The sequence below is a fragment of the Lucilia cuprina genome, chromosome 4, assembly GCF_022045245.1.
Source record: "Lucilia cuprina isolate Lc7/37 chromosome 4, ASM2204524v1, whole genome shotgun sequence".
NCBI classification, from domain to species: Eukaryota; Metazoa; Arthropoda; class Insecta; order Diptera; family Calliphoridae; genus Lucilia; species Lucilia cuprina.
Genome location: NC_060952.1, coordinates 32,010,361 through 32,023,404, shown reverse-complemented (window position 1 = coordinate 32,023,404; position 13,044 = coordinate 32,010,361).

Genomic DNA, 13,044 nt, shown 5'->3' with positions numbered 1-13,044 from the left:
TTTTTTTTAAGTCATTGTTGTCTCAAGTTTAACATTGTTTGATATATTTTAATCATTGTAGCAAGAAATTTTGTTTCTTTTCTATTAAGATCTTAACTATAATAACGCTAACGGCATTAAACTTTGTTCCTGACAGATGTCAGTAGTTTCTATAACATCGACATCAGTTAGTCGTCTATCAACTGCTGTTGTAGTACTAGCTGAGATTAGTAGAGATTTCATTCATTCATGCACTCTATTACTTAATAATGATTATCATATTTAATTCAGCTCATGATAACTAACTAAAAATATGTCTATACCAGTGGTCGTCATAAAGATTATTTTATTTTATAGAGCAAATTTTGTTAAAATTACAAATTTTGTCTGCACAAATTATTTGCCCTTATCGTCTATAGATGCCGAACACTGATTTATATATAAATTGACTATATGACTATAATAAGACGATAAAAATGAAACAAATTATAAATGAAAGTTTTTATTCTTTATAAAAATCTTATCAATCTTACGCTTGTTAATTTTTCAATGACTAACAGGAGCTGTAGACTAATAATAATCATAATATTTGCAATATGTAACTTAAATGTGTTTATCTATTCATGGTAAAACTACAAGCAATATTATACTATAGTATATTATTTATATGTCTTGTATACAGACAGCATTATTGAAAAAATATTGCAAATAACAAAGACATTCGAAAAAATATATATTGATTTTAGGAAATATTTGTAAATTAACAAAAAAGAAATATAACTAACATTGTTGAGTAATTCTTCTATTAAAGTTGAATTATAATAAATTTAATTGTTGAAATGTGTTATTTTTTCCTTCTTAAGTTAAGCTTCGTGATATAAAAAAATACGTAGGGAAAATTAAGGAAGTAAATACATTTACTTGACTATAGACTAGACTATATACTAGACTATAGAATAGACTATTAACTAGACTAAACTATAGACTAGACTATAGACTAAACTATAGAATAGACTATGGACTAGACTATAGACAAGACTATATACTAGAATATAGACTAGACTATAGACTAGGCTATAAACTAGATTATAGACTAGACTATAGACTAGACTATAAAGTAGACTATAGACTAGACTATAGACTAGACTAAAGACTAGACTAAAGCCTAGACTACAGACTAGGCTATAGACTGGACTATAGACTAGTGTAGACTATAGACTAGACTAGACTATAGCCTAGACTAGACTATAGACTAGACTATAGACTAGACTATAGACTAGACTATAGACTAGACTATAGACTAGACTATAGACTAGACTATAGACTAGACTATAGACTAGACTATAGACTAGACTAGACTAAAGACTAGACCATAGACTAGACTATAGACTAGAATATAGACTTGACTATAGACTAGACTTTAGACTAGACTGTAGACTAGACTGTAGACTAGACTGTAGACTAGACTGTAGACTAGACTATGACTAGACTATAGACTATACACCAAACTATACACCAGACAATGGACTCAACTATACACTAAACTACAGACTAGACTATATACTAGACTATAGACTAGACTATAAACTAAACTATAGACTATACTATAGACTAGACTTTAAAATAGAATATAGACTAGACAATATACTAGACTATAGATTAGACTATAGACTGCCTAGATTATAGATTAGACTATAGACTAGACTATAGACTTGACTATAGACTAGACTATAGACATGACAATAGATTAGACTATAGACTAGCCTAGATTATAGATTAGACTATAGATTAGACGGTAGACTAGACTATAAACTAGCCTACAGACTAGGCTATAGACTAGACTGTAGACTAGACAATAGACTAGACTATAGACTTGACTATAGACTAAACTATAGAATAGACCATAGACTAGACTATAGACTAGACTAGATATAATTAAATAAAATTTGTGCATAATTGTTCTCTACAATATTAAGAACTGATCAGACCTCAAAACTCATGTAGAGATTTGCGGCGTTTAAATTTTCAAGACAGTCGAAATTAAAAACCCATATACAAATCCAAAAAATAGGAAATACTTTAATCAACCAAAAACTTTCAAATAATAAAAAGATAATTTGTAACTTAAAACCTGCAAAAGAAAAGAAAAATCTTTAATATTTTTCTGTAACAGATTTCTTTATTTAAAAAAATATAAATTTTATTTATAAAAATTCTTAATAAACTTATTAAATAAATTTTTTAAATTGTGTGAATTTTAGCACTTTTTCCTTAATACTCCTGAGAACACCAAAAAAGGAAAAAACATAAAACTTTATTTGCACAACCCAAAAAATTAGAATAAAGTCTACTACATCTACAACTTCTCTGCTGTTTGACTATCAAAGCTTAAAAATATTAAATATTTTTTTTTTCGTTTTTATTCTTGTTTAAAGAAACTTTGTAAAAGTCATTGAAAAATATGTTGTTGGCGTATGGAAAACAGAAGATTTCTTTACATTTTGCAACTTAATAAGAGAAATTTAGCACATAATAGGATACTTCAAATACAAAAAGTAATTTAGCTGTATGCAAAAATTTTTAAACAACTTTTCGGTTTATTTTTCTTGTTTCAACTCTCCTACTCCGGCGGTTTATTTGTCGAGCACAGGGTATTAACGCCTTTGATAAAAATAATTTGAATTCAAAGTTCCACATAGACGAGCACTGTTTTGGGATACTTTTTGTTGCTGTTTATTTGTTTGTTACACAACTACTAAGTATACACAGCCAAAGAAAACTTTTAAATACATATTTTTTATAATCTTTACACTTGTATTTATCAAAAAAAGTAAGAAAAGAAACATAATCTAAACTATTATAAAAGTTCTAAATAGAAACATTTGTATTCTAGGGAATATACTTCATTAAGCTAAACGGTGACTAATAATGGGGTTTTTTGTTGCTGTTCGTTTGTTTCTTGTAGTTATTTGTATTACAGAAATGATAAAAAGATAAAAATTTACTATTTTTAGTTCTTGTAGGATTGCTTATAAGTTTAAGCCTTAAAAATTATAGATAATTTTAAGGATTACGATTTTCTAAGAATTTTAGTTTCAAACAATATAAATTTAATAAATCGCTTAAACAAAAATAAGACAAAGAAAAGTGTTGTGCAAACGGTATTAGATCTTATACCGTAATTAACCTTTAAACATTTTCTCAATTTATCGCAAGTTGTCGTATATTCCCTTTGCCAGAAGGTTCATAGAGAGTATATATTCTAGTCTAAAATCTATAATATAATCTATAGACTAGTCTATAATATAGTCTATAGTCTAGTCTATTGTATAGTTTATAGTATAGTCTATAGTCTAGTCTATAGTCTAGTCTATAGTCTAGTCTATAATCTAGTCTATAGCCTAGTCTATAGTCTAGTCTATAGTCTAGTCTATAGTCTAGTCTATAGTCTAGTCTATAGTCTAGTCTATAGTCTAGTCTATAGTCTAGTCTATAGTCTAGTCTATAGTCTTGTCTATAGTCTAGTCTATAGTCTAGTCTATTGTCTAGTCTAGTCTAGTCTATAGTCTAGTCTATAGTCTAGTCTATAGTCTAGTCTATAGTCTAGTCTATAGTCTAGTCTATAGTCTAGTCTATAGTCTAGTCTATAGTCTAGTCTATAGTCTAGTCTATAGTCTAGTCTATAGTCTAGTCTATAGTCTAATCTATAGTCTAGTCTATAGTCTATTCTATAATATAATATATAGTCTGGAATTTAGTCCAGTTTATGGTCTAGTTTATAGTATAGTCTACAGTTTATTCTATAGTCTATCTAATAGTATAGTGTATAGTCTAGTCTATAGTCCAGTGTCAAGTCTGTTGTCCATTCTATAGTCAAATATATTCTATTGTCTATTCAATAGTCTATAGACTAGTATATGGCCCAGTTTATAGTCTAGTCTATAGGCTGGTCCGTAGTCTAGTCTATGGTCTAGTCGTTATCCTAAACATAAAATTTTTACTTTAGGAATACAAATTAATATTTGAATAAACAAAACATTGCTTTTTAATTATAATTTAGATAATATGCTAATTAATCAACGATATAGAAAAAGAAGTAAAAACAAGTAAGAGTTCTATATTCGGCTGTGCCGAATCTTATATACCCTTCACCATGATGTGTTTAAAGCCTTTTGTACCTTTTGAAGAACTAAGAAGTACCAAAAAGTCCCCATCTATAGGTCCTCAGTTAATCCGGGCCATACAAACTTAATTACATGTTCCTAGGTTCAATATTGTAGAAATTGTAAAAAGTACCTTTTGAAGAACGAAAAAGTACCAAGAAGTCCCCTTTTACTGGTTCTCACTTAATCCGGGATATACGAACTTAATAACATGTTTCTAGGTTCAATATTATAGAAATTTCAAAAAGTACCTTTTGAAGAATGAAAAAGTACCAAAAAGTACCCTTTCATGGGTCCTCACTTAATCCTGGCCATACATACTTAATTACATGTTTCTAGGTTTAATATCGTAGAAATTGCAAAAAGTACCTTTTGAAAAACGAAAAAGTACCAAAAAGTCCCCTTGTATGGGTCCTCACTTAATCCGGGCCATACATACTTAATTACATGTTTCTAGGTTCAATATTGTAGAAATTGCAAAAAGTACATTTTGAAGAACGAAAAAATACCAAAAAGTCCCCTTTTATGGGTCCTCACTTAATCCGGGCCATACATACTTAATTACATGTTTCTAGGTTCAATATTGTAGAAATTGCAAAAAGTACCTTTTGAACAACGAAAAAATACCAAAAAGTCCCCTTTTATGGGTCCTCACTTAATCCGGGCCATACATACTTAATTACATGTTTCTAGGTTCAATATTGTAGAAATTGCAAAAAGTACCTTTTGAAAAACGAAAAAGTACCAAAAAGTCCCCTTGTATGGGTCCTCACTTTATCCGGGCCATACATACTTAATTACATGTTTCTAGGTTCAATATTGTAGAAATTGCAAAAAGTACCTTTTGAAGAACGAAAAAGTACCAAAAAGTCCCCTTTTATGGGTCCTCACTTAATCCGGGCCATACATACTTAATTAAATGTTTCTAGGTTCAATAATGTAGAAATTGCAAAAAGTACCTTTTGAACAACGAAAAAGTCCCCTTTTATGGGTCCTCACTTAATCCGGGCCATACATACTTAATTACATGTTTCTAGGTTCAATATTGTAGAAATTGCAAAAAGTACCTTTTGAAGAACGAAAAAGTACCAGAAAGTCCCCTTTTATAGGTTCTCACTTAATCCAGGCTCTACATACTTAATTTCATATTTCTAGCCAATAACAAAACATTAGTGCTGCTCTCGCTCTGCTACTCTTGCTCTGCTACTCTTGCTCTGCTGCTCTTGCTCTGCTTTGCTTTTATAAACAAATTACAATAACAATATTTACCGTATTGTTATGTATTTTGTTTTTGTTTTTTGCAGTTTCTGTCTGAGCATGAATAAAAAATCTAAATTTTATATGAAATTTTCAGAGGTTGTCTCGGTTTTTTGCTCATATCTCCGTTATTTATGGACCGATTTTGCTGATTTTAAATAGCGTTCTTGCCGGTCGTATGTCTGATAGAATTATGGAAGATTCGGATCTCGCAGATATCTGGGGTCTTCTAAAAACTGATTTCAACAAACATACAGACAGACAGACAGACAGACAGACAGACGGACAGACAGACAGACGGACATGGCTTAATCATCTCCGCTACCTATAAGGATCCAGAATATATATACTTTATAGGGTCGGAAAATTATATTATAGAAATTACAAACGGAATGACAAACTTATACTTATATACCCTTCTCACGAAGGTGAAGGGTATAATAACTGAAATCCAGTCTATCCACAGTTTTTCTTAAAATATATTTAGCTTTAAATACTCTAATCATAAACGTAATCACAAATTTTCATCATATTTTCACTAATTAATGTAACACGATAAAACAAAAGAAAAACCAAATCATAATAATTTATTTAAATTTTCACAACTAAATTCATCAACTCTTCGTTCCAAGTTGTTTTTATATCTGCATAAGTAAATATATATTAGATATGAAAGTGTGTTTGAATGTCTAATAAAATTACCCCATTATTCTGAACAACTGTTAAAAAATCCACCAGAGACTAATTAAATTAGCCGCGTATTTTATTTTTCTCAAGAGAAACAAATTCATCAAGAATTTGATGGAATATTTACTTTAAACTGAGAAATTAAGCCTAAATAAACGTAACGCAAGCAGTTTTAGCCAACTCAAGTTTATTTTATACATACATTTTATTTTAATACTTTTACCTTAGTGGTTGCTTAGTTAGTTGGCTGGTTTGGTTTATTTGGTTGGTTCTGGGTAAAATGAAATAAAGCCCTTGCCAAAGTATTAAACTTTATGGCCAAATAATAAATTACACAAAGAACAACAACAACAGCAGCAATAGCAAACCAACAATGAGCCGACAATGAGTTAAAAACTTTTTTTATTTTGTTCGGTAAACAGACTTAAGAAACAAGGAAAATTGGATGCAGATATAAATACCCAGTAGTGCTATTAAATATTTTTCTCAAAACTTAATTTTTTAAAAATTTTTGAGTTGTTTCAGGTGAATATAATATCCCAGCAAAAAGTAACATAATTACTAAAATTACTAAATTAATTAAATTCTGTGTCCAGAAACTTAGTGTCCTGGACGTAATTCCTAAGAATTTTTCAATCAGTGTTATTAGACAGGAATGTTATTACCGAAATGACATCACTTCCAACATACTTGGATCTTACTTTGACGAATGCCTGACAGTGGTAAAGAAAGTGCTCCAGAGTTTCACTGTTCTCTCTACATTCGTCCAAATCCACACGTCTAATTTTGCATAAATATGCTCGTAATCCTGTGTGTCCACTAAGAATATTCCATCACACTAACTTTAGACTTGATCATTTTAAGGAAATTTCTTGTCTTGCTCTTATCAGGGTCCTATAAATTCATTTGAAATTCTGATCAGTATTACTGTCGATTATATATGGAAATACATTCATAAAAAGTTATATCGAAGATCGATTTTAACCAGTTTCAATAATTTACATGCACTCACACACGTTTGAACGATCATACATACATGATATAATGACTTAGCAAGTAATGCATGTGATAAGTCATTGGTCTCTAAGTAATAAACATAATAATTTTTTTGCACTGTATTTTTGAGAAGAGAAAAACAAACAAATAACAGATAAAACCACAAAATCGGAACATCCTTTCCAAACTGCAGGGTGAATACATGTGAATACACAAACTCATTCTTAAAAGAAAACATTGTTCTAATGAAAATTTGATGGATGAGTTGTAAACAAATGTGCGAGTTTAGTCGACAATAAAGTTTTACGACTTTTCAGCTGTTCAGCTGAAAAAGTAAAATATGGTAATGAATTTACTTTGGCTGGTTAGTTTTGAAAATGTTTAATAAAGAAATATGCTGAAAAGCGTTATGATACTTATGACTTGTTTATCATTCCCCAAATATCTTTACTGGTAAAGTATAAATGAAAAATTTCTTCTTGCTTTTGCAGTTGGTCTAAGGACTAGATTACTTTAACATAAATAACATAAGAAATGGAAATTTTTATTGTGTCTTTTGTTAACATCACTCACTCAGTCATCACAACCAACCAACCAGCCTGCCAACCTAGTCAGTCTGTCATTGAAACAAACAATAACTTTTGCAGAAACTTCCAAATAACAATGATATAAATTATTCAATTATAAATTACGATTATTTCCTAACAATTGTAAGTAGCTTTTAATTTACTACAGTATGACTACAAATACAAATGCATTTATAAATATATGTATCTGGGTCTGTTTTAGTATATCTATGTGTCTGTATTGATGCCTAAAAGAACAACTTTTTAACAAAGTAATAAGTCAGCCAGTCTGCGAGTCAAATAGAGAAAAGTAAAGGTATCCTCTGAAAAATATTATGTTGTTCTTACTGTTTATTTAAAGATACATTATATTAGAAAAAAAAACTTTAGAACAGCATCATTAGAAACATTTTAGAATACATATTTAGCAATTGTTTTTATGTGTCTTTAAAAGCTTCGTACGTATATATGTAAATATAGTCTGCTCATCAAATACAACATATAACCAACAAAAATGAAACGAAGTACATCCAAATGAATAACATTTATCACTACTTCTAAAGTAACACTAAATGATTTTTTTGTACCTTCTGTGGAAGTGATGTTTATTAACTTCCAAAGAAGCTAAAAGAATCCAACTTTGTTTAAAATTGCAGACATATTTTTTTGTACTGAAATTTTTTAATTAAACCCATTCTAATTTGGAGTCGATTACTTTCTGGGAATAACTTCAGATGTAGTGAATTTGAAATCAAATAAAAAGAACATTCCTCCTATGACAAGCCTGTGTTAAAATAATCACTTCTTCAAGTTATTTTTTGTACTTCCATAGAGTAAATTCTACTTCTTTTTCGCTTCTTTGGAATTCTTTTTTTGCTTATATCCGATGACTAATTAACAAGTGAGAACGCATAAAAGAGGATTTTTTGGTACTTTTTCATACTTCGAAAAATACTTTTTTTATTTTCTATAAAATTGAACTGAGTAATATGAAATTAAGCATGTAGAGTCCGAATTAAGTGAAAAGCAATAAAAGCAAGAAACATGAAATATAAAGAGTCCTAAGTTAATGGACATATTTGGAAAGGAATTTTTGGTACTTTTTCATTCTATGACTGGTACTTTTAAGTTTTATGTACACACGCAGCAGCCTAATTAAACGATAATCTATAAAAGGAGACTATTTAAAAATGTGAATATTGCAACGAAATCCGACATAAATATGTCTTATATTAGCCAAATTCTGCCTATCAAATTCTATGAGTATCGGTCCATAATTGACCCACCCCATCCCACAGGAAATGACTTTAACGCACACAACTTACTTAAAAAGTCAAGTTTACGTTGAAATTCGATATAAGTGTGTTTATTTTGAGCAAAAATCTTTTTACCTAATTTTATGAATAACGATCCATTATTAACCCTGACCCTCATACAAGGTCCCCCTTAGAAAATGACTTAAACGTTAACTACTGGCTTTAAAGGACTAATATTACACTTAAATTGGACATAAATAAGTTTTTTATGAACACAAATCTCTATACCGATATTTAATGAGAATCGGTCCATAATTAACACTTCCCCCATATAAGGGGACCTTCAGAAAACTAATTTAACGCACTTTACTGTTTATAAGGGAGCATTTCACTTAGGGCTTGTGGTTTAACGGTGGGTATATAAGATTCGGCATAGTCGAATATAAAACAGGAAGCAATTGCACTGGCAAGTACAGAAAACATCGGTAAGTCCTTTCTAGTTCACCTGTGGTAAAGGTCAATACGACAAATACTAGTGTGTTCTTATGGTAAATCTCGTTTCTTCTTGTTGGTTACACTACATCAAAAGCATCAATACATGAAAGTTAAATAAAACGTTCTAAATGACATTATATAAATATATTCCTTACAATATGTAAACATATTTTTATCTTTGTAACATTTTTGCCAACTGTTGTGTAGCCGAAAGAAAAAAGAGCAAAAAACAAGTACATACGATTTTATTTATTTTTTTTTATAAATTGTTTAGCAATTTTTAACAACATGTTTTACCAAATTTATTTCAAACATGTTATTTTATTTTAACCACACACATACTTAACTAAGCCAACAATAACTTTAAAGAACAACAACTATCAACAGAAATAAACATTGTAATTGCATTATAAAATCCTTTCGAAATAAATGAAAAGTAAAAAAAAACGTTGTATTTTTCTTCTCATTTTTAGAATAAAAGAAAAAATTACGAGAAAAAAGTCAAAACTTTTTCTAAACTTTAAATAAATACAATATGAAAATACATACATACGTATAGAACCAGCTCACGTAAACATTAACACATGTACAGTTTACCTATGTCCTATTATCAAAAATGTAACTGAGATTATTAGGAAAGGCCCCAAAAGAAAATTATTTGGAATGGATTTTATTAAGGGGAAAGAGTTTTTGGTTTTGTGATTATCCACTCTAAACTGTTAAAGATAAAAATGTACTTTTTCTTATATTGGAAGAACATTCTTTGGAAAAGTGGTCAAATAAAATTTGTTGTCCTTTCCTAATATTAATAAAACAATTTCAGTTTAATGTTTAGTATGTCGTTTAGTTTTCTGTTTCTTTAGAGAAAATAAATAAATAAACTTCTTTTTTTATTATGCAGATTTAAAAACGCAGACTTTTTATAAATTTTGTAGAACAGTAAAAGTTTACATTTATTTAAGTGCAAAAACTTTGATATTTTGGTTATAAAAAATATTTGAAAACTTAAAGTTAGAAAACGTTAGCTTTTTTCAAGCACGACTTAATTTAATGTTTATACCCTATACTTGGCATTGCGTATAGAAATTAATAAATTTTTAAGTGAACAGCTACTTCGAGAGAATTTAAAACTCTTTCTAGTCATCCACAATCAGGAGAATTTTTTAAACATTCCAACATAACCCCTAATAATTCAAGTAACTCTCTAAACTCAAGTCATAGTTATTGTCTCTTTTAAATCGATTCCTTTCCACATTGTTACATTCCAAATGAGTTATGGTCAAAATTAACTTCAAAATTATGTCCAAATCCTTGTTTAACACTTAACTATGAAATTTATACTTAACTACTTATCAAAAATTGACTACTACATACCGTGTACATTACTTAGTATGAGTCTAGTAATTACATACAAATAATTCATTATATAAGTACTTATTTTTGAACTTTATCACATTGTTTTCAAGCTTTGTTTTTAACACACAAAAAAATGTTTTTTTTTTTAACTAATGTCATTAAATTGGAATTACTTAATTAACAGCATAACATTCAATAATTAGAACATATCGTCTGGATTACATACAAGTAGTCTAATAAGGTCTTAATTTTAATGTGTTATATAAATACTTTCTACTTTATTAGTCCAGCCTGTGAAGCTTAGAAACTGTATACGTTCATACGATTTTTCTACTTACTTGTAAGCGTTTGTGATAAGTACTTGCCTCCAATGGCATCACCGTATTAGAATAGTGACTTAAAATGATATTGTGTAAGTAAATTTTAGCATTTTAGAAGTTTAAATGGTAATGTGATTTTTTCCCTGGATATAGACTCATAATACTTACTTAGAGCAAATACCAGTAGGAATCCGTTATTACACGAATGGCTCTAAATTGGGGGATAAAGTGGGGCTGGGGTTCTATATATAACACAAGCTTCCAGGCAAAAGTACGAGCAATAACGAAATACGTAAATTGAATTAGAATCAATATGGCGCCAGAAGGCAATTAGGGCGATATCAGGAGATAGAACTAAATCTAAGACCGTATTGGATTGTAAGAAGGCTTTAACTGAATACTCTCCCAGGGGTAAGGTTAACTTCATTTGGGTACCAGCCCACTCGTTAGTAGTCGGTAACGAAAGGGCGAATGTAACAACTTTAAAGGGAAGTTAACCTGACAAACGCAACAAAAGATGAACTAAAAATATGGGTGAGATAATCACATAAGACCTCTTGCAATAATGAAACAGTGGGTAGAACCACGAAAATACTATGGGGTAACCCTGATGAGAGCAAGACGAAAAATCTCCTCAAAATGAGCAAGTCTGAAGTTAATATGATAGTACGTACTCTGAGTGGATACACAGGATTACGAGCACATTTATGCAAAATAGGACATGAGGAATCAGACGTATATAGAGCATGTGGAGGGGACAGTAAAACTCTAGAACACTTTCTTTGCCACTGAAAGGCATTCGTCGAAGTTAGATATAAGTATCTTGGAAGGATGTTATTCCGGAAATAACATTCTGACTAACACTGATTGGAAGATTCTTAGGAATTACGTTCAGGAAACTGAGTTTTTGAACACTGAAAAATAATTCATTTAGTTCCTTTTTTCTCATGATAAGGAGCGCACAACAGGCCCGATTTTGGCCTAGGTGTATTTATTCGGATTTGATGTAGTATACTTACATCCTCCTATCAACCTATTTTCAGGCGATAGTATTAAGTACTTACCTATATCCCTAGTAGTAAGCGATCGGGATAAGTACTTGCCTCCAATGCTATCAAAATATCTTAAAATTCTATTGCTGGGTATTTAATGCTAACTATGAATATTTTCCCAAGTGTACGTAATATGTCTTTCGTGTTACACGATATGAAAAAGAACAAAATAATAAACCAAAGTAAAACTAACTATTGACATATTTTGTATATTACTTACTTCCTTGTTACTGACAGATGCTAAATGAATGTTGTTCTTGTTATGTTTATATTGTTTTTATGGCTTTTACAATGAGAAATTCTTTTGAAAAACATTTATTTCATGGAAAATTGTTTTACGTATTAAAAACAAAAACTGAATTTTTCCCTAAATATACATAAGTGTCTTTTTAGTTATTGCATAAAGAATTTCTTTGGATTTTGTGACTATGACAAATATTATAAAAAGTTATTATTCTAAATGATGATTCAAAAAAAAAAACCTACATTTTTGTATTTGGTAGTAGGCTTGACAAAGAATGGCGGTGACATACTAACGTTTGTTAACAGACTTTATTTGTGTATTGTTTTCATAAAGTTTTATGCCAAAAAGGATTACTTTCTAGATTAAAAACTATATAATTTTTTTAACTTTTTCTAATGTACAATTTCATCTGTGTCAAAGACGGTGGACGTTATCTTTTATCATAAAATATTGAGGTTATATTACATTTTTTTTCTATACTATGTAACGCATCAAATTAATAGGCCCAGATCCACAGAAATGTCCGTTTCTCCTTTGTAATCACTCTAGAGATGATTGTTCAGGTTTTTTAAAGGTTTATTTTCATATTAAAAATGTACATTAAAGTAAACTAGTAAGATTAAATAGACGGGTGCAGTCGACGATAAGATACCCTACACTTGTGATTATGCTT